The following is a 25,160-nucleotide window of genomic DNA, read 5'->3' as shown; positions in this document are numbered from 1 at the left end:
GTACCGGTTGATCATTCTTATGCAAAGTCCATAGTTAGTAGCAGCTATAGCCGTAATTAAAAAAGAAAAAAAAGAGGACTGCTAATTATATACGTATTTATTTGTGTTTCCAACACCATAGGGAAATTCTGGTGGGACCCGAGGGGGTAATTGGTAAATTTTTATTGTACATTTTTAAAATATATATAAATGTGAAGTTAATCAATATAAAAATTTATCATTGTATAAATGACCGCAAACGCCATGGTGTTTATTTGTGCTATGTATCTGAAGGTCAGCCCCTGCCACCGTGCTGTAGAGCATTCTCTCACTGATTCGGTTGTTGCAATGATTGTCCTGCCCCATCTGCTCTGTGATTAGATTGTTGGGTAAAATGTGAGATTGACGAGCTTCTCGTTTTCCTCAAGTTGAACATTATTCAACTCAGGGTGACCAGAAAAAAGGTTAAGCGCCCCCTGGCGGACAGAAAACCTGCCTAGCACCTCGTTGCACTGCCGGCGTTTTCAACAAAGTGTAAAAACGTGGCACTGTCATTGCATGCAACCCTAGAGCAGGGAAACACTTTGATGGACACAGGCCCCAACTTTAGCACATATATTGCACATTAAAATAACCTTGTGTAAACCATCGAAGAAGAATGGCATCCTGTCATAGGAGCAATCACAAACGCAGCGATACTGATCGTTAATTCTGTCATTTACAAGCTCACCGATACGAGTTTTATCTTAATTAAATTAAAAACTCACATACGTTTTTGGTCCGTTAATTCGATACAACACTCTTTATTTTAGTCTAATGAGATGACGAGCAGTTTTTTTTTGTATTTAGGATTCAATAGTTTACAAAAGGACACATTCATCGTAGATATAGCTTCTAGACTTTGCTCTAAAAATGCACCTAATTTGTGAATATAAAATGTACATAATTTCCTTCCAGGAAAGCCTGCCCCCGGACCTTCCTAGACATTTGACCCACAAAATGGTTGCGAAAATATAGACATTAAAGAATAGTTTTTTTCTTGGAAATTCTCAGGGTTACAATACCAATGAATGAAATGATAATGAAAACACACCTTCTGATGCGTATACCTACTATTTAAAAAACAAAACAATTTCTTGATCTCATTTTCTGTTCATGCCTCTCACACAGTTTGGGGAAGCCCCTTTTGCAAAACCCAGTCCAATCCTGCTAAACAAAAACACAGTATCTGTCAAAATATGACTGAAAGAGTAGAATTGAGTGAGTCAATGCTCCCTCCCAGTATCCTGCTGCTTTACTATAACACTTTGTAAAGTAATCCCCCTGTAGTCCACTGTTTACTTATGCTAGTTGTCTCCTAAGAAATTATTGTAATTGTGTCTGTCGGTCCTTCTGTCTGCGCGATCGTCCCTTGAGACCGCTCAGACTAAACAAACAGCTGTTTCTATGAGGCAGGAAAGAGCCAGTAGACTCTTCTGCTTAGTGGTCCGTTGCCCATATGTGCACACGTTTCCAAATCCCCTGTTTCTCATCGCCTACCTGCTTTGCTCCTGTAATTTTTGTGACGGGCCCCTTGAGTTTTCGGGCCCTTAGCGTCGCTCTATTTCTCAGCACTCACTGCCATACTCGTTTGCTCTCAGACTGAGAGGAATGTCGGTCCATGTGACCTCTCACCTACAACAAGGAGGGGAGCCATTCTAAAGGAGGGAACAAGAGGGCAGCTGCAGTCATGTGCCGGGCCCTGGAGGGAAACACACATGCTGCGTGCAGAGCCACATTGTTAGCAAAGTGCACATGCTGATTAAATCGTTTCGGGAAAATGTGCAAATGTAGCCTGAGATATGAGATAAAAATGTTTGCAGGATGATGCTGTGATCTCCAGCATGTGGAGCAGCAAGTGGAGCGCAGCCGTGCACAAAGCCGTTTATTGTTTAGGCCAGGAGGGCCCGAGGGGAGGCAGGCCACGCGATTGGTTAAGACTATTGTGTCTCACTTTGGCTATTCTCCCTGTCATGGAGGATGTCATTACATCGGCTTGCTAACCTGCTGCCATTCCCCACTGACAAGCAGAGGATCATCTAAGGACTTTTCAGAACTGAATCATCCTTGACATAATCAATTAAAGCTCTTCGTAATTCCGCTCAGCACATTTTGATTTTTGTGAGCTTCGCGGCTTTTTAAGGGGAGGGCAAGGGGGTAGAACATTAAAGAGAAATATCGGACGGAAATCAGTGCTTACATTTTTTATGCAATACTAAACTCAAATTTGGACAATAATAAAAAAAGTGCAATACACCAGGGATGTCAAACTTAATTATGCTCTGGGTCCGAATCCAGACTTTCTGTTCTCAGGCGGGCCAAATTCGTAAAAGAATGTCAACTCAAATTTTTCAGCTAAAAGTATTCAGCCTACTTCAGTACCCTACCCTACATATTATATTCGTGGATGGCAAGAAATCTTTTCTAAGAAATAACACATTTATTCGCAAAAAAACGAGAAAGTTTCATGTTTGGCATTGAATGCGTTAATTGATTTATTTCAACAGTTGAGTGAATGCAGTTTTCTACCTGGCTGTAAATGTAAATAGTCTGCATATCTATAGCGCTTTTCAAGTCACTGAAGACCTCTCAAAGCGCTTTACAATGTGCTTCACACTTACCCATTCACACACACAATGAAAGCAGCGTCAGCCATGTGAGGGATTCAGTGTCTTGCCCAAGGACACTTCGACATAGAACACGGAGGAGCTGGGAATCGAACCTGCGGCCTCAAACCCAAGTCGGGCGCTTTACCTCCTGGGCTTCTGATTCGTTACACTTTATTTTCATAAAAAAATAAAAAAAAAGAAAAAAAGGAAAAATATGAAGATAATAAAACACTGGGCAACACGGCGGCGCAGTGGTTAGTGCGTGTGCCGCACAGTTCTGAGGTTATGAGATCGAACCCCCTGTGTGGAGTTTACATGTTCTCCCCGTGCTTGCGTGGGTTTCCTCCGGGCACTCTGGTTTCCTCCCACATTCCAAAAACATGCATGTTAGGTTAATTGGCCGGTCCAAATTGTCCGTAGGTGTGAATGAGCGAGCGAATTGTCTGTCCCTGTGTGCCTTGCGATTGGCTGGCAACCAGTTCAGGGTGTCCCCTGCCCACTGCCCGCAGATAGCTGGGATGGGCTCCAGCCCCCCCGCGACTCTACTGAGGACAAGCAATGCAGATAATGGATGGATAAAACACTGCAAAAAGTCCAGGCATGAAACTGAGACTAAGTTTTGGTTTAAAAACAAACTTATCGAACAATTAAAAAGTAAATAATCACAGATACATTTAGTAAAACTAAGGAATACGTTGCATAATTACAATTGTATTTCAATGCAATTTATGTTGAACACTACAGGGGACAATACTGAAGTCCGGGGGGTGCGTTACTGCGTTACTGCGTTACTGCGTTACTCGTATTATTTTCCTTATTCGCATTAGCTTTGTTTACATTTGCCACTTCCGTTCACTCTACTCTCTTCCTCTGTGGTCTCATTCAGATTCCACACATGCAGCACACTCAGGAGCTAGCCCCACTGAACAACTCGCTATGCCATACAAACTCAAGTGGGAGCTATGAAAAAAATACGATTTTATTGACGTACTGGTTTGAAAAGGAATAAAAAAGAAATATGAAATAAAAGTTCTAGCCGTGATCACAAGATTAAAAGATCTAACTAAATCACACCAAAATACCAGGCCTACTAAAGACGAGGGTATAGCCTTTACTGCTCTCTAGCGGCCAAAGTTAGCATTTGGTTTGCATTTGTTTTAAATCCTAACTTATGATATAAATGACCTGGAGACTCGCTTCTTTTTCACATACTCAAAAATATATGGCAGGCCAGATCAAAACATCCAACGGGCCAGGGTTGTAAGTTTGTCACATTGCAATACACCTTACATCAATACACTAATGCATCTTCAATATTGGACTTTCTAAGACTGTCTTAAATGATAAAATCACAGCACGAAGGCTGATCCTATTTGAATTGTGGCAATGTTATGCAACGTTACTGTCGCTATCACAAAGTTGTAATAATGGCTCCGCACAATGCTGGCCCAAACGGATCACGGTGATGCAAATGATTTTGTGGTTCTCTACAGAGTTGTGATAGTGTAGTGCTATGGAGTGCTTAGACATTTTAAGACAAAGATTGCGTGATTTGCGCATATGCAGATTTGTTTGATGAAAGTGTACATTTCATACGCAAATCACTTCAAAACACACTCAAGTCGAATGCAATTTGACTTAACTGTTTTCCATTTTACACATCAAGTAGAAAACAGTAATTACAATGATACAATGAATAACAATGGGACTCTGTGGTCTCGTCCAAACACGGTAGGTTACCGATGACATATCTAGGCGTGAAACTTTGCTTTCAGCTGCATTAGAAAGCATGGTGGTTTAAGTGGGTTTCCTGTGGTGTAAAGAAAAAAAGAAAACATTTTAGACATTCTGCATAAGGGTTAGGAGTACAACTTCTCTAAAAAACACTGTCGGTTATTATTGATCTCAGAATACTGACCTTTTTTTTTATCAAAAAGGACAATTTTTAAGACGGCAGATAGATAAGAGACTCAGTGTCTATGCATGCCACTGGTGCGTGTAGAGTTTAATTCAGCCAAAGAAAGTGCTGCAAAAGTTCTTACTCCTGTTTTTCAGGCGGTTTATAAAAAAAAAAATTGAAGTAAAACGACGATTACAAGATTACATTCTAAAATTAATCAATTCACATTTTCTTCAAAAAGTCAAAATGCATAATCAGAAATAAGTTTCCCTAACAAGACAGTGATGCATTGCATGAGAATAAGTAATCAGTCAGGTTTGTCAGAAAGGAAGTGTTTAATCTGGCCACAGCTCCTGTTTTGAATTACCCATCAGTCCACACAGGAAGTCATCCCTTTGGATTTAGGGAAACTCATTGGCTCTTTAATTGTTTCCGTTCGCGCAGAAGACATCTGATTGGGTGTGTAGACTTTGTGAGTGAGTGTGAAATTCTTTGACTTCACTTCCCTAAACACATGCATCGATTATACTTCGACATGAAGCAAGTGCTTGTGTGTGAGCGCCTCTACACATCTTCGTATCCTTTGGGACGAACAAGTGCATGAATAATTCTCTATACTGGATTGCGGCATTGACTGTGAACGAAGTAAATTGCTATCCATTGTTGCAGTATTCAAAACACCCACATGCATATTCCTGCAAAACAGACTCTCACACGCACTGTTAAAGCTAATAACGGGCATTAGATGTATACTTTGTGTAGCATGTAAGTGTGCGTGTGATTACTGCCCATGAGACAACCTCTAATTGAGCCCTAATGACATGCTGCACTTCTGCCAATCACAGGCTTTTCTTCTGATTGGTTAGTTTCGGTTTGACAAGAAAGGCTAGGGTTCTTTGTTTCTATCTTTAGCGGCACTTCAATCTGCAGTATTATTGCTCTGTATGTAAAGGGGAAGTGTTTGTATTATGTTTATTTCACTGCTGTCCATAAATCTGGCTTCTGGGTCGCAGCAAATTTATATCAGGTTGAAATAAGGAGAGTAGTAAAAAGTGAGTAAAGATTCCGAATTAATTTTATGTGTGTTTAAACATGTATAAAATACCCGTACATTCAAACTGTTTCGTTAATACATCCAGTGTAGTAGCAGGCTAAATGTCAAAAAGATATCGAAATGTGCCGTAGATTTTGAAGAAAATTAGACTGAAAAAAAACGATACAATAAACTATAATAATTACAACTGAACAATATTAACTAACCTATCTTACAAACACATTGATCATTCAGCCTACTTTAGTGGCCAACTCTACATATATTAATGGATGGCAAGGAATCTTCAAATACACATCAAATTCTTAGTAAAATATCATTAATTTACTTGTATGTATCAATACTATATTGCATACCATCCATATTCACAATTTTGAGTGTACATGCAAGTGTTTCTCAAATACATTGCTCAAAGATGTTAAAATGCTTTATCAATTTCTACTTTGTCCAAAAATTCATTGTATCCGATACAGTTTGCAGTGAGATCTTGTCTGGTGTGCAGCAGGAATCTAGACAATTTCAACTTCTAGACCTCGGAAGTGTACCTTTCATACGCCGCCTATATTCAGTCGGTTGCAGCGCATCACTATTTTAATATTTTTCCGATACAATTCTAATATGGAGACAGTGCAGGTAAATAATTTTGGCTACTAGTTTTGTCTGGAGGTGCACACTGATAACACAGCCCCCCTAAAAATCTCGTTTCGTCATATTCAAAGTATTATCCTCATTTTAAAAGATTTAAAATGTCGTTAAAGCCTTTCTAGTCAATTTAAATGCTAAAATGCAAAACTGGAGCCTAACATGACGTTTATTAACACTGTCTAAGGCCACCCCGCGACCTTACTAAAGATAAGTGGTGCAGAAAATGGAAGGATGGATGTTTAAGAGCTATGTGCCTTGAGCTTTTTTAAATAAAAAATTGTAGTTGAGAAAATGTTGAGAAACACTGCTATAATCCATCAATGGTATTGAGGTTCACATGTGCAAATCATGCACTGTAAAGATAATGATGAATCATAACATTTACAATAGGTTCACATTTAGCTTAAGAGCTTGATTGAACTAACCCTCAAATATGTTTACTGTACATTCGAACTAGGGCTGCAACAATGAATAGATAAAATTAATCAAAATCGATTATTAAAAGTGTTGGCAAAGAATGTCATCATCGATTTGTTGTCGCCTCTTATGTATTACTCAGCAAGTTAATTTGAGGCAAACAAGAGTGCAGTGAAATTCCTGGTGAAGTTGCAGTGTAGTTGGAATGTTTAGGGGACATGCTTGCTTGTACTACCACTTTCATCCACCGAAGGTGACTTGAGATCATATTTATTTGGACAATGTCCTTTTGATCCGGCGATGAACTTGTAGTAAAACTTTGGTCCAACAGAGGACGCTTTAAGATCGTATTTTGATGCACAAGGTCATCTTGATCCAAATGTATTTATATAGCGCTTTTCAGACATCAAAATGCAACTCAAAGTACTGTATACAGTATAATCAATAAATGATGACATTCGACGAAGTACTCACATTTTCCACGATGTTGCCTCTTTTTTTGCACTTGATAAAAAAAGTACCTTACATATCTGCAGGTATATATATCATACATTTGTATGTATTTGTTTATTGTTATTGAACTTCTGTCAACCGGTACAAGCAGGGGACCCAAATGCGAAGCGTTTCACACAATGCTTTATTAAGGGATCAGGGAAGTCAGGGCTAGAGGAATAGATAGCAACCTGGTGCTCGCTGAGCAGGAAGAGCGTGAAGCCCTCGCGATCGAAGCATGGTCGGAGATCATCACAAGCCGGGCAGTCGGGACAGGAGAACGGAGCGTGATCAGAGATTGGAACAAGTCGGGTAGCCAGGACGAGCGGGAAGTCAGGGATCGGGGATCGATACAGGAAACAGAGTCAGGATAGGGGTAGCCGGGACAGGAGAATGGAGCTTGGATCAGGGATCGATACAGGAAACAGAACCAGGATACGGATAGCCAGGACAGGAGAACGGAGCTTGGATCGGGGATTGATACAGGAAACAGGTAAGGATCATAACGGGAGCCAGAGTCAATAGTGCTTGCCTTGCATGCGCTGAGGTGTCGTTGACGGACTGACCAGGAGTGTATGAGAATGACGTGTTTAAATAGGAGGAGAACTAATTAGGAAACGAACGGCACCTGGGGCTAAACGAGTGAGCGCAGGTGAGAGCAATAGGTAAATCATGACAACTTCAATATTTTGTGTGGCCACCATGAATTTGCAGAACCACTTTAATCCTCCTGGCCATGGATTTCACCAAAGCATCACAAATTACCACTGGAATGCTCTTCCACTGCTCCATGAAAACATGACAGAGCTGGTGGATAATTGAGATCTTGTTCTTCTCCACTTTCAGTTTGAGGATGGGTCTAAATCTGGAGACATGCTTGGCCAGTCCGTCCCCTTTACCTTTAGCCCCTCTAGAAAAGCTTATGTCATCTTAAAGATGTATTTGGGTACATTGTCAGGCTGGAACATTGCCCTGCGACCCTGTTTCTGAAGGGAGGGGATCATTCGCTGCTCCGGTATGTCACAGTACATGCTTGAGTTCATGTTTTCCTCAATGAAAAGCATCTCCCCAACCCAATTTGCACCCATGTGGCCCCAACCCATGACATTTCCAACACCATGCTTGAGCTTGGGCACGACACAATCATGTTTGTACTTCTTACATGGTTGCCGCCACACATGCTTCATACCACCTGAGCCAAATAAATTATTGTTTGTCTCATCAGACCAGAGATAATCTTTACAGTAAGCCATGATCTTTGCTGACAGACTTTTTTTCATTGTGTCAAAGCAATTTTTCTTTAGTGATGTTTTTTAAACATTATAATTAAATCCCTGCAGAAATGTTAGGGGTGTACTCAACTTTGTCACATACTGTAAGAGAATACCCTAATGTTTAGTGCACTATTTTTCTATCCGTCCAAAACTTGTACATTAAAATCAAGAAGAGGAAATTTAAAAAAATTGATTCATCGGAAAATTGAATTCTTGCAATACTTGCAACTTGAAACATCCAAATATACAAGTATTTCATACTGTAGGACAAACACAGAAATCTTTAAATCCAGAGCCATTTTTTGAATCGAGAGCCATTTTTCAAGCTTTCCCACCCAACTTTCCCAGAAGATGCTTTGACTGGTGCGATTGTCACCAGCTCGCAGATAAGTGAAGCTTTGTCTGGGGGCACAACAAAAACACACGTGCACGCGCATCCACACAATTTTATGGCGCTCTGCCCTGATCCCAGTGATCTGCCGTGTTCCACCTTGACACCGCCAATCCCCCTCACTCCCGCTAAAACCCCTTTTCCTTCTCCTCCCTCTTTTCTCTCCCCTGCTGCGGGTCTCCTCAGGCTCATGAATGAAAGTCTTTATTCCCGGGAGAACTGGTGGGAAGAACTGGGGAACGGGAAACGGGGATGGGGGAAGGGGGTGGAGGAGCGCATTGCGTTTGTGGGGGTGGTGGGGGTGTCCTGTGAGAGTGACCATAAGATCAACACAGTCCTCTCTCTCTTTCACTCCCTCTTTCTCTCATTTACTTCCCTTTTTCTTTCTGTACAAAACAACCCCGCCAGCCCCCCAGTCCCCTGTTCTAGCCACTTTTCAAGTGCTGAGCGTACAAAGCTGCGTTAGAATTCATGGTGTTTGTTTGCAGAAGGGCAGTGTGTGTGTGTGTGTGTGTGTGTGTGTGTGTGTGTGTGTGTGTGTGTGTGTGTGTGTGTGTGTGTGTGTGTGTGTGTGTGTAGCTGTCAGAAACACAGATCACAGAGAAACGGCGCCCTGAATGGAGCAAGGGAGAAGTGGTAGTGGTGGGGAGGACCATGTGGGGGGTAGTAGAGGAGGTGGTTGTTCCCACAGGGGAATAGCGGTCATGTCCTAAAAGAGAAAAGTGGATAAGGAATAAGAAGAGTACAGGGGTCTTCAGGGTTGCGGGGTGGAGGGGTGGCAAGGTTGCCAAAGGCTTCTGTCCCAGGGTTGTGGAGGACGGATAATATCATGATAAGGTTTCAGATGGAACAAATGACAAATGTTGTGAGTAGGAGCATCAATCCAAATATCAATATTATCGATACTAAGCAAGTACTTGGATCAGATCGATACTATTGTCCTGAGATCGATACGTTGCTGCCTCACCAATTTCCTCGAAGCCCCGCCTATCTAAGTAGCAGCCCATCTCTCTCTCACCCAGCGCCTCGGCTACTTTTGAAAGTTATGCCTGAGTTGTGACTGGCAGGCACCTCTCTGTACCTGGCTTGTTGCTGCATCCTGACTGCAAGGCAGAAGAGAGGGCCAAATTGTATACGCCTACTCGTAGAAAAAAGAAAAAGATAACAGGCAAACAGGAAGCGCAGCGCAATGTGGCCTTTTTTCACCGACAGAAATTGACAATACCAGGTGTAATAAGCTTGGTAAAGTGGTCTGCTGTGGCAACACTGCAAATTTACATAAACACTGTTCCTTTTACTGTTCCTGAATAAAAACCTGTAACTACGTTGTCACTGCGGCAACAAAGCCAATGAGAGGCAATTGACACTTTATTTGCACTACTTACTTTATTTTCAAAATATGGTGCAATGGAACCTATTCTGGCTCTCTAGTTGGCATTGCTATACAGCCCAGTATTTGTATATTAGTAACAATGCGCTTTTTTGGTTTGACTCTCTTGTTTTTTTTTCTGGAACAGAAGAAGTTTAGTAATTTAATTAAAAAAAATAGTGCCTAAAATCATTGTACTGTTTTTATGGTAATTCTAAACTAACACAAGCGGAGGAAGGTTCAATTATCCAAAGATAATGATATTTTCAAGCAAAAAGTATCGGATCAGTACCGATCGATCTTGTCATGTATTTACTTAGATTATATGGTAACCAAAATTCCCAGTATCTCAAAGGCTCGTTGGGGCAAAATCAGTTTTTGTTTTTCTGCTGATCCTCTCTCTCCCTCCCTTTTTGCTGTTCTCATTCTTTCACTATCCCCCACTCCTCTCTCTTTTTCGCAAAACCCCCAATCACCTCCCCTTCATACCCTTCTCTCCTGCTCTCCCTCTCTCCTCTTTGTGTGTCTGTCTGGACAGCTGCCCAGTTCCTTACACGGGGAAAAATGAAACACTCTAACCACCGGGCAGGCTGCCAAATAAAGGGCTACGAAAAACTATTTGAAGGGCAGAATGTTTGTGTGTGTGTGTGTGTGTGTGTGTGTGTGTGTGGCTTGCCCTGTGCATATGTGTATGCGATCTGGGTGTGCCCATGCACTAGGGTATTCTTTCCCAGCATGCACCAGTGCAGCCAGGGAAAAGTTGTCACTTTTATAAAATTGAAAAGCAGAAAGGCTACCACAATAGTAACATTGATATATCGAATTTTCCGGACTGTAAGGCGCACCTAAAAACCCCAATTAGTCAAGAAATTTGCAAGTGCTATTAATAATCCGATGCGTTTTATATACTGCAAAATACTGGTGCCTTATTTGAAATGCGTGCGGTATCTATTCATGTGTGTTACTACGCAAAGTTTTACGGTATACTACCGTATTTGTGCTATTATTGATCATTCGAAAAACATTGCTGACCATTTTACGCAATGGTAATCAAACTTCGGTCACAGCCGTTAGAGCCCCAAAACTTAACCACTAGACCACCAGTGATACAGATAAGACATTAGATTTTTTTGTCATTATCACACTATTTTTACGGTGCCAGAATGGAGAAAGTAAAACGACGCCCTGATATAAAGTCACAAGATACACCAAAGAAGTTGTTTCCTTTGTTGTACTATTTTGCGTTTAGTTATACCTTTAAGGAATTTTTTTCTGTTTTGTCCTTTCCCTAACATTTGTTTTTGGCACTGAGTAAAAAAAAATAGTGTGACAATGAGACATAATCTAATGCTTTTTCCTATGCCATTTGTATCACTTGTGGTCTAGTAGCTAGGTTTTGTCACTCTCACCGCCCCGACCAGGGTTTGATTAATGGGGAATGCAGACGCTGCCCTACTTACGAACGAGATAGGTTCCGGACGATCATTCGTAAGTTGAATTTGTTCGTAACTTGCTTAAGTGCCATATTTTGTATGGAATGTATGTTTAAGGTTTATATAAGTATGTTTAAGGCTTGTATAAGTAACCTGTATTGTTTTGAAACTGAAAAATAAACGTTTAATAAAATAATATGCTCTATGAAGATATAAAATCTAAGTTTAAATTACTTTCGGAAGATAAACTTCAAGAGCTAGGCGATTTCCTCCTCCGTGGTAGAAATTGGCCAAAAAAAAAAGCGATCCAACCATTTTATCAACCGCATCAGGCTTTCTTATTCCACTTTCATTTCAGAAGAAACTGCTCGCCTCCTATTTACACTTTACACCAACCATATTGAATGGATGCACAAGATATTAAACAATAAAAATGTTAAAGTTTTTAGTGCGCTGGAGATACAGTACAGTATGTTCACACACGAACTAGGAAGAGGAAGCGGAATTCTTCTTCGGGGTGTATGCTGGGTGACCTCTTACAGCACCACTAACCGGTAGGGGCGGAAAGAAGCATTACAGTAATGTCCTGTACTTGGAAAAAGGTGCACACAATAGAAAATCTAACTTACAGCAAGGTTCGGATATTTTTCGACATCCCGAAAAAAATGATCCTATCTACCCTTTTTCGTAAGTCGAATGGTCGTAAGTAGGGGAGCGTCTGTACAATGTTTTGTGAATGGGGTCAGTGACACTTTCCAACAATCGTTGCACTAATATAAGTCCATAGTCGGCAACTATCGGGGATCAGACGAATACCGCGTCGTGGGTCATTTGAAAAGAAAAAATGCCCTAGATTTTGCCTTACTAAATTAAATTGTGTATACACACATTATTTTTTTCGGTCCAAAATAAAATCAAAGCCAAAGTATGGGTGCGCGTTACACCAAAGTTTTTGTGTCTTATAATCCGGTGCGGAAAATATGGCCATATTATTTTGCTCATCCATTGCACTGTCTGTCAAGAGACGATACTCTGGCTAGAACGTCTCGCTCAAGGTTCTCAGTCACTTATTATCCATGACCACCTCATCTGCGCTTGAATGGTTACATCACCACTGGAATGGAATTTGTGCATTTCCATATCTGCCTTTACCATTTGGGTGGTAAAGCATCTGTGAAACTAGCGCGTGTTATTGCAGCGCTGACCCAGAGGAAAGCGTGCGAAGAAAAAGGTTGTTGACCTAGAAGAGGAGTATGACCCCTTAACCCCTTGACACAGGGCTGAAAGCCTCCAGGGGGAACCTGTGTAATGCAAGATCACATCAAATAGCTTGTTTTAGGTGTGGCCTTAGCGGGATAGTAAATGCATATTATGTCGATTTGGCAGGGAATGAGCAGTGTGGAAGTGGTTCAGAACCTCCCAGTCACGCTTGTGATTTCTAGTGGTACTGTGGACTAAATCTCTGCCCCCTGCTTCGAGTTGGTGGTAGTGCAGTTACCTCTAGAGGCACATTTCCAAAAAAGAGCATGCAGAGAAGACAGACCTCTACCAAGGCTTGGACACAAAAAAATGAATGCCCATGATTTAGTACCTTCAAAGATGAAAGGGAGTGAGGAAATTCAAGTTACCAAAAACTATTTATTGTAGACAAGAAGAACGCTTGGCTTGACAACACTTTACCCACTGGATCCCTTAACCACTAGGATCGTAGGGGCACTGTTTCCTGTGATGTGTCTTGGGCAAGTACAGCCTGGTGGCACGCATCTCTCTCCACATGTTTCCACTCGGTCTTGAACCGGGGACCTTTCGCGTCCCAGGTAAATGTGCTAACCACGACGAAGACACGCTTCAAAAGGAAAGTCTGTAATAATCAGGGATCAGAATTTTCCGCGGATCCGCGGATTTCCGCTGTTTTTGAACCCCAAAGGCATTCCGACTTTTTCACTTTTTCTCTTGCGTAGCAAACAAATTCAAAATCCGACTGTCTCACTCTTTCCTTTATTGCTCTGGCGCACCCTGGCGGCCGTTAGAAAAATTGGCCGCATTGTCGCACAAGCTGCAGGGACTGAACTGCATTTGAACTTATCTTGCAGTATTTACAAAAAAATCAGTTATGTGGGCAAATTATTTTAATCTTCTAAAAATGTTACTTAAATGATAAATATAAGCATGGTTTTGGACAAGTAAATTGCCTAAAACCCAGGTTATTTTTTTCGGGGGGGGTTGCGTTGGTGGGGGGGGGGGGGGGGGGGGGGGGCTCCGCCCTGGTTTATTCCTGGACGCTGGCTATTTCAGCTGAAAATGAAAATCTCCATTCTGATCCCTGAATAATTAGTGCGTCCTAGTGGTAAAAAAAACTTTGATTTGAATATTGGGCAAAAATACAACTACCACAGACCGATCTATTGCCTAACGATATTGCCGAATGGCCCAAAAATATTAGTGTTGATAACAATAATTATTAAGATAGTAAGCCTAATAACACTGTGTAATCACGAGCCCTATAAGGATGTAGATGACATAGGAAAAGGCATTAGGTTTTATTTAAATATCTCACTATTTTTAGTCATGGTATCGTAGTGCAGTGGTTAGCACATTCGCCTGACACTCAAGAGATCCCCGGAGACCAAGTGGAAGAGATTGTTGGCCCGGAAAGGGATGGGCGCCACCAGGCTGTACTTCCCAAAGACACACGACAGGAAATGGTGCCCCTACGACCCTAGTGATAAAGGGATATACCCATACCCACCCACTTCATCCTGAAATATATAACTAAACGCAAAAAAAGCATGACGAGGGAAAAATCTGTTTGTTGTATGTGATGATGAATCGGACTTTGAAGGACATCAAATAATTGTTAATCTTATTTTGGTACTGTGTTCATAGTTTAATTGTCAAAAATTATTTGAATCTTGGCCCCCGTGTATTCAACAATGTGGTACCGTAAAAAAGGTATGATGAGAATTTTTTTTAAAGCCTTTTCCCTTGTCATCTACATTACTACTTGTCTAGTGGTTAATATTGGGCGATCACACCATGATCCATGATTAATTTCTGTTTCATCCCATGTTGTGCAAATCATTGCTTAAATACAGTAATATGCTACCATAAAACTTGGTGTGCCCGTTATAACACAGAAAAATGAGCAAAAAAGAAGGCCATTTTTTTCCTGTGCGGCTCATTACCAAACGACCCAAAGGCCCGAAACAGGTCTGCGGACCAGTGGTCCTGGACCACCGAAATAAATCACACAAATCCCCTAAAATCTATACATAGCTTATTCTGTATGTGAACCCTTGTGCTCTTTGCAACATGATGTAATGATGCTCAACATTTTGATGCTGTGCAAATATTTTCAAAGGAGTAAAATTATCAATACCCATAAATAAACCACAAATGGCGGACCATCGAAAAAATATATACGTTGTGTAATCTTTTTAGGGACAGTGTGTATCAGTACCTTTTAAAAGTCACCTTGCATTGTAGTTCATGCATTTTTGCTTTTTAATTAAATCACTAATGTTTTTATTGTTGAATGAGTATTTTTTTTTACCAGTAAGAGGTGCTAAATAATACACATTTTCCCTTTAAACTCACTTCACACTATGTTCTTCACACCATCATGTCAAACATAGTGGTTGCTTGTGGTTTAGCTTGAGCACAAATATTATGGACGACCAAAAGCTAAAATGAATAAATAAAATAGTCAATGAATGAATTAACCAATAAATGTGAAAATAAATATATATACACTTAATGAATAATTAAAAACACAAAATATAATATTTGAATTGATTAATCTAAATAAATATAGATACAATAAAAAATACACAAGTTCTGAAAATAAACGGAAAAATACACATGGACATAAATACACAAATAATTACAGTGTGATTAAATTCAGTTAAATACCATCCACAAATAAAAACAGTCATGCTGTAAGGCCTGTAATCATCTGTGATCAGCTTATTTTCCATAGCTGATCAGTTTTTATCCTACTTTTAGCAAAGCTGTTTGGGGCGGAACACTTTGGGTTCCAGGAATGGGGGCTGCAGGGAGTGCTGGAGAGTGATGTTATGCTCGTCCCCACAGGTTTTCTTTTTCTATTTATCAGCGTAGCATGAAATTGGTGAAAGGGGCAAGGTTTAAGTACAGTCCACACGCCAAATCAAACCCCCAAAAAGATGAATAAGAGGAGTTTTTTTGAGCCTGTCTAAGAAATGCACATACTTGCATGCGCATCATGAATTAGATGACTGAGGCTGCAATAAAGCGAGGAGCTGGGAGCAGAGAGTAACAAAGTTCCAAACACCATACAGCTTCTTTAATAGTTTCCTATGTATTTATGGGATTTTGGTGGGTCTTTCAATGGCGAACAAAGGCACGGTTTCCCTCCTTAATTTTGAACACTTGGATGCCCATTTATAAGCTTCACACTTCATAAGCAAAGGATACTCTTTGCATGAAGTGCAGATGTTCTCCCATTTCCCAAAAAACAACAGTATGACAGCTTGTCTTGCAACAAGCTGTTATGATGACTTGGTGCTATTCGCAGTGTAGATGTGACCAGAAGTTTCAATTTATTTCATCATTCCGGTCATGAATTGTTCACATGGCAACAACAGCCCTCGCTGCTGGCCGTCTCTCGACTATTCATAGTTATTTGTGTGACTACGAGAGAGTGTTTTCTTTGGAAATGAATCTCGGATTGTTTGTGGCATAGAGGAAAGGGTAGAGGCGAGGAAGCAATGAACAAAAAGCTGAACTGGTGCCAATAAATCTACCTCAACTGAAAAAATGGGGGATGTTGTTCTCCTAGTGTTTCTCTCTCCTTTCACTGGTAAGAAGAAAATCCATATGTCTTGCCTTATTATCGGCCTGTGGCCACTTTGCGGTTAGTGGAGGGAATCCGTTTTGTTAGCATGTTTATGTTTGTGTTTGTGTGTACGAGTATCTATTTTAAAAACCTCTTGACCAACATTAATCTAAAGCAGTAAGAAAAAAGGATTGTGTGTTTGTAGAACAAATGCTTGGTCACAGTCCATGGACCTCAGTGTTTGCAGTAATATGTAAAAGTAATAAACCATAGATGACAATTTTCCTCATTTTTTTCAATAGACTGAACCTAACATAAAAGATAAAGATATCAGCCTTGAAATAAATGTTTTTGTAACCATTCAATGTGAAAACTGTGAATACCGTATTATCAAGAGTATAAGATGCAGTGGAGAAACCCAAATTGGCCAGACATTTGTACGTGCATTTTATAATCCAGTGTGCCTTATGTCCAGAAAAAAATTAGAAATCTCAGTGTATTATTTGTTCCATTAATAGTTATGTCAAAGGTTTTTGCTGACTACAATTATACAACAATCCCGGGATAGCAATGCCAATGGTATCCTAACCAGCAGGCCACTAGGAACACATATGACATAGGAGAAGGCAATGGGTCTTATTTAATTTTCACACAGTTTTTAGTCACAATACAGGATACAAACGTTGGATAGATAAGACGCAGAAAGTGAGTAAAAATTTGTATAAAATTTGGTTTTACTTTTTCTTAGCTCGAACTAAGAATTGTATGTGACAAACATTGTTGAATGTGTGCGGCCACGTGATTATATCTTTCTGGACGACCAAATTACTTCTCTCCATTCGGTTCAGAATATCTTGCATTAGCTTGTTCGCGGTTGCTTTCAGCGCAGTAGTAAATATGTGCTCGTCTTTGTAGTGGCCATCTTGAACGCTCACATGATCTGAAAACACATGATGTAAACAAATCAGACCAGAACTAAAAAAAAATGACGCGGCTGAAAAACTGCGTCATATGTGCAGGGGCATAGCGCAGTCACCGTTTTGCAGCCAAAGGCGTCAATGCCTAATCCAGACGTGGGTGGCGCCACGTGTGCACAAGGTTTAAGATGTAAGAAATCGACTTGAATTTTTTTTTATGGTAGTTTATTGCTTTGGCTTTAAAACTGGTGCGGCTCGTACAAAGACCAAGTTGAGTTTTTTTTCTTAAATTTGACTCGGAGATTGTAGAAGACTAGGCTATATTTGAAAGTTGGGATAATGTTATTATTGGGAGTGCTTGAGAATACTGTAATTCTTTGGAAAAAAAACATAAACTACATTTAGGTTAATAAAACAAAAAATTGAAAACAAAAATGATTGTCAACATTTTCATCATGATTAGAAGTAAAACCTCAACACAAAACGAAAAACTTTCAAACTAACCCTGCTCGTTGACCTTTGAGGCTAATACAACTCACGATGGCAACAAGCAGCAAGAAAATGATCAACTTTTTATGTTTGACCAATACATACTTTCAGTCCGCAAACAAGGGAAATATCCTCACGAGCTTATGCTTGGATTGGATCTGGGCTCCTTGTCAAGCTCACTTTGGGTAGATTTTCTCTGCGAGCAAAGCGTGTATGTGCACCCGAACAATCTGCTGTTATTAATCATTCATGCTGCTCAGTGTTTGCGTGCGTATGTGTTCTCAAGCTCGCGTGTTTTGTTAATCGGGTTTCTCATGCTCATGCCATCCAGCCACAATGAAAAGCCCCTACAGCAAGCTGTGCTGCCTGACCGAGGGAGAGTGAAAATGGGGCTAAAATTTTGACATTGGCAAGCATAAATGTAGAAAATAAGCACTTTCTCTTTCAATACCGAATTTTATCGACTCAGGTCCGCGGACATCCCAAATGGGCCAGAATTTGAACGTGCGCCTTATAATCCAGTGTGCCTTAATATACGTACCAAATTGGGTATGCGTTACTAGAATTGGGCAATTATTGACCAGTAACAATATTGGCAGTGGGGATGGAACCGGATAGCAATGGTAAGAGTACCGAATCCTAACCAGCATTCCCTTAGCGGCCTGGACATGGATGGCTGTTTACAATTGCATGAGATTGGATGCAAAAGGAATTGAAGCCGATTCACGGCGAGAAGAGGCACTGGATCCTATTCACTAGACCACTAGGGATACAGATGATATATGAGGAGGCATTATGTCTTATCTCACACTGTTTATAATCACAGTACCAAATATGTCATAGAAACGAGTAAACAGAAAGTGATTCAAAATCGGTTTCACTTTCTCTTAACTCATACTAACCATTGTAAGTGACAAGCGTTTTGAATACATGCAGCCATGCGTTTATTCATATCTTTCAGAACTACCGAATAACTTACAATTTATTTCTCTTCATTCAGTTCAGAACGACCGAATTATCTCCCTCAATGCCTTTCTCCTTATTCAGTTTAGAATCTCGCGCGCTTTTTCAGGATATTGTAAGTCAGTCCCAAAGCTTTTAGTTAACATGGACCGGTTTAATGTCTTACAATATTCTCACGGCCCGGCACAACAATAAAATCAACAATTTGGTACCGCGAAGAAAAAATAGAGTGACGATAAGTTAAAACCTAATTCCTTTTCATATGTTGTCTGTCGTCTAGAAGTGTAGTGGATGTGACATGGCGTGCTTCCTACCGCGATCCTGGTTTGATTCCTGTTGTACCCAATGTTATGCAATGGTGATCAGTGATATATTCCGACTGATCAATCAATGCACATCAATGCTATTAGCCACTATTGTAGTTTTAATTCCGTGAGGTGCGCCTGATATATAAAAAATAGCACAAAAGACTATTATTTGAGGTTGCACTTTATAATCTGGTGAGCCTTATGGTGCGGGAAATACGGTACTTATAGATGACCATATTACATATTCAGAGTTGGCTGTGTATGTATATCAGTCTGCAAGAAGCTCATTATCAGGCAAGACGCTGATTAAAATTAGTGTCCCGGCTGTGCACATTGACGTTTTTGCAAGTGATCGAGCAAAGGGAAGCGTACAAATCGTGGCCGGTGTGCATCTTTGACGCGCGTGCACTGTGCCCATGTGTACACGCTGTGAGGCTCGCCTGCGGTTAGGTTACATCTCCCTGTAGCGCGGCAGAGCGGTGTTTTGTTGCATCATACTGAGTCTGTTAATAACAAGCTGAACCACAAAGGCTGTCGGCCGCTCCATTTCTCATCTTGCAGCCGACGCTGATTATGCGGCCATGACACGTTAAGCGGTGTATTGTTGTGTAACACAGCATGTCGAGCCTTTTCATTACCGGCTTGAAGTGGCTGCTAGAAACGTAGATGCGGATTGAAAAGCAGGCTGGGACTTTAAAGGCTGGGTGTCTTAAAGATTTAAGTTTGTCAGTTTTAATTTTACTCCTGGTTAGGGAGTAACAGAATACATGTAACGGTGTTACGTAATTAGGGCATAATAATTGCATTCTGTTACAGTTAGAGAAAAAAAGAATTGTATTGTCTTTTGTCATTGATATCAACGTTCTGGAACATTGTCTGCAACAAGATTAGACATGGAACTCTAGGGTAAACGTGTAATAAAGACTTGAAAGATTAAAAAAAACTGAAAAAGACTATCTTGATAAAAGGCAGTAAAAATCTTTACAATATAGTGCTCAGAACCAGGCCCAAGGTTCAATTATCGTGCAATATGTGTGAATGACAAAGAATAGTGTATCTTAACAATAGTTTAATGAAGAGTGCAACAGCATTTAGCAGCAACAAAAAAATAAATAAGTTATAGGATATATATTTCCGTGCAATAGTATATATTTTCATAGTGCCACTTCATGCAGCTAGAGGTGGAGTTCCTATATGATCACTGTATGTGCTCTTAACGTAAAACTGAGCTAATGTCTGTTTCATTTTTGCTTTATAAACTATACTATATGGTTAAAATTTGAGAACTTTTTTATAGGGCTACAATCAACTACCTGACAATGGTTTCCTCCAATTCTTTTTCAAGATGACATTGATCATTTCTCTTGGATAAAATTTAGTTATTTTATTTTTACAATGTTTATTTTGTCTTGCATTCGCATTTTTGTTATTGGGGTAATCGAGAAGTAATTGGAAGTAATCCAGTTACATCACTGCAACATTATTGGATTACGTTACTGAACTAATTTTTCAACAGTAACTAGTAACATTACATTTTAATGTAACCCTCCCTACTGTGGTCATCATTTCTTTATTTTCCTTTGCTGCTACTTCACAGACTGGATATTTTTACTTCAAATAAAGTGCCGGAATTAAACTTAACTCAACACATCTTAACATTACTTATATAAGACATGTAAGTATGAAATTCAAAGGGGTTTACCAGAACAAGGAGCCTTTAATATGTCACAAAAAAGGACATAACTCATCGCCACAAAGTATGTTTATCAGCAAAAATATAAATGCCCCAAGTGATGCAATGTGTTTTGTATGACAGACCTTACCAAACTAAGGGATCAAGCTTTTTTTTATCAGTCATACGCATACCAGAAGGCTTTGGGGCAAGGTCTAGCTTGTTTCCTAAGAGCGGGAGGACACTTTACAACGACAACAACAGCAAGCAGATAATAAAGGTGCTGTATCTGAGTCAGATCAGGAGGTGTATCCTGCTACTGGTAACCATAAAAAACAGTACTATGTGTTTTATGTGGGGCAGCCAACCCCAACCACAATAAATAGCACGGATAGAGATGGGCGCCGCCAGGCTGTATTTGCTCAAGACACACCATAGGAAGCGGTGCCCCTGCGACCCAGGCAGTTAAAGGATCCGAGATCTGTAAACGGTGATGTTTTATTTTAAAAACGCTGATATTGAAATATCTATTGTTATCCTAAATGTATTGTGTAGTACAGTGACCTATAGGCAACTTTCATTTCAGTAAACAAAGACTCATGGGCTTTTCCTATCCCAATCCCTTTTAAGACTAAAAATAACCATTTTAGTTTTATTCACTTATAGATGTATTCAATGAAAATAATATTGTGTTTATCCAGATCTTTTCGAGAGAACCACACAATGTATTTTAAGAGGAAATTCAACAAAACCGCCGAACCAGCTAATTCTTAGCCTATTTTATTTCCCTCTGTGATCTTGATAACATCTATGAAAATTTGTCTCCTTCTCGCAGTTACTTAAGAGTGTTGAGGCTTATTTTTGTCCTAAATAATGGTTTCCAAACTAAGTGCAAGCATAGTCTATTTGTAAAAATGTCACAAAATACTGCAAACGTGGCTACCAACGTATTTACCTTTAGTGCGGATGGCGTGTGCACGCCCTGTTTTGTGTATAACTCCGCCCATTCTGTGGCTTTTCATCATGAAGTGTTTCAACAATGAACATAGATTTTTTTAATGAGCTTCCATTTAAAGGTATAATTAGTGATTGACAGCCAAAACAAGGTCTGTTGGTTTGACACCTCTTCGGTTACCAGTAGTTGAATAACCTATATTTTGTATTGACAATATCTGTGTATTACTTGTTATTGCAACATCCATTGCATCCTGGTCATCCTGGAAGGGGGATTACCTCATGTGCAGTCCCTTCTCAAGGTTTCTTCATTTTCCTCATGTTGAGGTTTTTGAGTTTTTCCTTGCCCTCGTGTAGGTTTTAGATCAGGGGATGGTGTAATAATAGTCTGTGGTTTGCAATAATCTGTGGACTGTGCAGCCATTTGAGACTCTTAGTGATTAAGAGCTATACAAATAAACATGACTTGACTTGACACAGACCCAGTAAATTCATTGAGCTGCTGCGATTTGGGGACATTGATATTTTGACGGTAGGGAACCATTTGAGCCAGATGTAACACATACAGAAGGAAACAAAAAGGTTTAAATGATTAGTGTTAAAATTTACTTTTTTCCAACATTTTGACGTTTTTAGAGGAATCCAGGATTCTCCTCTTTTTAGGGGACTAGAGGTACTGTAAAGGAGGAATATAAGCCCTTTCACAATACTTTATTGGCAATGAAAAAATCTTTCTTAGCTTTGACGCAATGGTAATGCCTCTTCCCATTAAAGATCATTTATTTTGATGTGGAAGATTCTCACTTGAAAAATAAGACACCTCATTGGAGAAAGCCACACCACTCAAAGGCAAAACAACCAGTCACATTCCGCACTAATTTGCGCTTTTAGAGATAGATATTAATATGAAATTAATTTTATTTTATATCTGATAAATGCTTAATGTTTTACTATTTTGTGAGCATGGCTGAGAAAACACAGTGAAAGCTCCCGATTGGTGAACATACCTAAGCCTTTTTCACCCTTTAATCTATACATTTTAAGTTTTAACAAAACACCACATTGACCATGTTTAGGTGAAAAATTTGCGTCTTGAAATGAACAAAAACATCAAAAAGTTGATTCAGCCATACTCGTTCCCAGGGTTTAGGAAACTCGCCTGACTGGTGTGCACAGTCGATCAATTGCTATAAATTTGTTTGAAATCTTCCTAGCAGTTTTGAAAAACTCAAATGATGTTAGGTCAAGACAGCGACATGATCTACTGGCTGGAACAAATCTGTTAAGAGTTTCTTGATCCACAGAATCTAACTCGGTGACAGTGAAACTTTCCATGACTATTTCAATCAGTTTGTACTTTTTGTTTTTAATGTCAATGTGATTTGTTGTACTTTTGAGTGAAATAGCAGGCTAGTCCATGCAACGAATGAATTATCTGTTTAGAGTAGTTTTGCCATCTAATTTGTGATCTTGTCGGCGACCGCCATAGTTTGTGGCTATTGTTTAGCTTCTTAAGGTCATAAAAGTGTTTTCCTTACAGAACACTAGCTAGTGAAGGGTATCAGTACGGGTCAAAAGTTGGATTTTAATTTTTTCTTTACTTCCATTTCGGCTTTTCTGTACTTTTATTTTAAAGTATTGAACACATCTCCCTAGTTTTTATGTTGGCACGAATTGGTACTATGGCATTGCTGCAAAGTATGGTTTGTCTTTGATTGCATTGTTTTAGTTAAACACTAAATATAACAACAGTTAACAATTAATTAGGGATCAGTGTCGAATTGAAATGAATTGTCTTTATTGTCATTGATATCAACGTTGTGAAACACTGTATGCAACAAGATTAGAGATTATACTCTAGATCAGTGTTTTTCAACCTTTTTTGAGCCAGGGCATGTTTTTTACATTGGAAAAATCTTGCAGCACACCACTGACCAAAAATGTTATAAAATGACACTGAAGAGTATGTTTAATTACAATATAATTTATAATACTCCCAGTTTTCACACCACAGATACTTGACAATGACATAATATTTGCAAAAAACGATTCATAAATGTTTTATAAAATTTCCAATTTTGAATACATGACATTGGATAATTTCTCACGGCACACCTAAGGATCCCTCACGACACGCTAGTGCAGGGGTCGGGAACCTTTTGGACTCAAAGAGCCATAAAAGCAAAAAATATTAATTTTATTTTGGGAAAGAGCCACACCATATATTATGAGACAAATTTACTAAATTGCTAAACCCGTGCCCCAGACAAAAGCTTAGTCTTCAGCACATTTATTTTTGATGATTTGATAAAAATTATGAAAAGAGAATAATGCCAGAGCCCCTGTCCCAAAATCAACAAACATACCACTTTAAACTTGTCTCTTTCTTGCAATTACTCAAGACCCTTTTTTTTCATACATATTGGTTTCAAAACCAGATGCAAGCAGTTATTGTGTAAAAACGTCACAACATTCTGCAAATAGGGAGCCTGATGAGCTCACTTTTGGCGCAGACGGCGTAGGGCGAGAGATGGGAGGGAGTGCTTGCACTTTTTGCATAGCTCCACCCATCCCTCCCACTCACCCAATCAAATGACTAAGTTCTCTTCCGGTGTTTTGGCGTATTTACAGTTCTGTGGATTCATCATAAGGTATCTGAACACTGAACACAGATTATATAGTGAACTTTTATATAAAGGATTCTTTAGCGTTGTACAGCCAAAACCAGTTTTTTTCCCCCCTTTTTTTGTGTGACACCTTGACTGTAAATTGTAGTGAAAAACGTGCCCTATATATACTGCGAAGTAATGCCGTGATATTTAATATTGGTTTGGCTTTGCGTGTACCTGAATAGGATAGACATCTCAAGTTTTGAACAGGATGGAGAAATTTTGCATGCAATCAAATTTGTCTCTGAGCCACAGATACTCATAGAAAGAGCCATATATGGCTCGCGAGCCATAGGTTCCCGACCCCTGCGCTAGTGTGTCGCAGCACAGTGGTTGAAAATCACTGCTCTAGGGGAAAACATGCAATAAAGACTTTAAAGATAGAAAAGATAGACAAAAATGTTTACAACGTAGTGCTTAGAAACTGGCCTAAGTTGTATAAGTTGTAGTAACAGTGCAATGAAAGATAATAGTGTACAGTATCAATAGTGCAATGAAAAGATGTGCAATAACATTGACAAAAAGTCAGAAGGTATCTAGTTTTGTGCAATTATATATATTTTCACAGTTTTCATTTAGCAGCAGCAACAAAAATCGCCAAACTAGTTGCAAAGTATATATGTCAGTTTTATGAAATAACTTTAACAGCAGCAACAAACACAACAACACTAAGTCCCAAGATGTGTTTTTACTACTTTTTTCCCTTGTGGTAATGGCCCGTAGGAAGAAGCTGTCTCTGAGCTTGTTTGTCCCTGTTTTAGGGGACCTTTAGC

The 25,160-nt window shown here is 39.7% G+C and overlaps 1 protein-coding gene across 2 annotated transcripts in view; it reads left to right on the top strand.

The window, feature by feature from the left end:
* Nucleotides 1–25,160, top strand: part of setbp1 (SET binding protein 1) — a 79,695-nt gene that overhangs the window by 36,538 nt on the left and 17,997 nt on the right. The gene's annotated exons all lie outside the window — the stretch shown is intronic.

Source organism: Urocampus carinirostris, chromosome 5, assembly GCF_059441175.1.
Source record: "Urocampus carinirostris isolate Australia breed hairy pipefish chromosome 5, RoL_Ucar_1.0, whole genome shotgun sequence".
NCBI lineage: Eukaryota > Metazoa > Chordata > Actinopteri > Syngnathiformes > Syngnathidae > Urocampus > Urocampus carinirostris.
The sequence above is the reverse complement of the archived record's forward strand: the minus strand, read 5'-3'. Positions and strand labels throughout refer to the sequence as shown.